Raw genomic sequence first — 1,904 nt, 5'->3', positions numbered from 1 at the left:
CAATCAAGTAGGCTTCATCCCAGGGATGCAAGGCTGGTTCAATATACACAAGTCTATAAATGTGATCCACCAAATAAACAGAATGAAAGAAAAAAACCACGTGATTTTCTCAGTAGATGCAGAGAAGGCCTTCGACAAAATTCAACAGCCTTTATGCCAAAAACTCTCAATAAACTAGGTATCAAAGAAATATATCTCAAAAAACTAAAAGACATTTATGACAAACCTACAGTCAATATCGTAGTGAATGGGCAATAACTGGAAGCAATCCAGTTTGCTTCCAGGGAAGCAATAAGGGAAGCAATCCCTTTGAAATCTGGCACTAGACAAGGATGCCCTCTGTCACCACTCCTATTCAATATAGTATTGGAAGTTCTAGCTAGAGCAATTAGGCAATAAAAAAAATAAATAAATAAAGGATATTCAGTTAGGGAAAGAGGAAGTCAAATTGTGTCTATTTGCAGATGACATGATTGTATATTTAGAAGACCCTATCATCTCAGCCCAAAACCTTCTGAAACTGATTAGCATCTTTAGCAAAGGCTCAGGATACAAAATCAATGTGCAGAAGTCACAAGAATTTCTATACACCAATAACAGACTAACAGAGAGCCAAATCATTAGTGAACTCCAATTCACAATTGCTACAAAGAGAATAAAATACCTAGGAATACAACTAACAAAGGATATAAAGGACCTCTTCAAGAAGAACTACAAACCACTGCTCAAAGAAATAAGACAGGACACAAACAAATGGAGAAACATTACATGCTCATGGTTAGGAAGAATCTATATCATGAAAATGGCCATACTACCCAAAGTAATTTATAGATTCAATGCTATCGTCATCAAGCTACCAATGACTTTCTACACAGAACTGGAAAAATCCACCTTAAACTTCATATGGAACCAAAAGAGAGTCCACATAGCCAAGACAATCCTAAGCAAAAAGAACAAACCCAGAGGCGTAACGCTATCTGATTTCAAACTGTACTACAGAGCTACAGTAATCAAAACAGCATGGTACTGGTACCAAAACAGAGATATAGACCAATGGAACAGAACAGAGGCCTTGCAGGCAATGCCACACATCTACAACCATCTGCTCTTTGACAAACCTGACAAAAGCAAGCAATAGGGAAAGGATTCCCTGTTTAATAAATGGTGTTGGGAAAACTGGCCAGCAGTATGCAGAAAGCAGAAATGGGACCCTTTCCTGACATCTTACACTAAAATTAACTCCAGATGGATTAAAGACTTAAACATAAGACATAACACCATAAAAACCCTAGAAGAAAACCTAGGCAAAACCATTCAGAACATAGGCATAGGCAAGGACTTCATGACTAAATCACCAAACGCATTGGCAACAAAAGCCAAAATAGACAAATGGGATCTAATTAAACTCCAAAGCTTCTGCTTCTGTGCAGCAAAAGAAACAATAATTAGAGTGAACTGGCAACCAACAGAATGGGAAAAAACTTTTGCATTCTACCCATCTGACAAAGGGCTAATATCCAGAATCTACAAAGAACTAAAACAGATTTACAAGAAAAAAACAAACCCATCCAAAAGTGGGAGGGTATGAGCATTTTTCAAAAGAAGACATATATGAGGCCAACAACCATATGAAAAAATGCTCATCATCACTGATTATTAGAGAAATGCAAAGCAAAACCACATTGAGATACCACCTCACGCCAGTTAGAATAGTGATCATTAAAAAATCGGGAGACAATAGATGCTCGAGAGAATGTGGAGAAACCGGAACACTTTTACAGTGTTGGTGGGAATGTGAACTAGTTCAGCCATTGTGGAAGACAGTGTGATGCTTCCTCAAGGACCTAGAAATAGAAATTTCATTTGACCCAGCAATCCCATTACTGGGTATATACCCAAAGGAT

This window comes from Cebus imitator, unplaced genomic scaffold (genome assembly GCF_001604975.1).
Source record: "Cebus imitator isolate Cc_AM_T3 unplaced genomic scaffold, Cebus_imitator-1.0 Scaffold298, whole genome shotgun sequence".
NCBI classification, from domain to species: domain Eukaryota; kingdom Metazoa; phylum Chordata; class Mammalia; order Primates; family Cebidae; genus Cebus; species Cebus imitator.
Note: the sequence above shows the minus strand (reverse complement) of the source record.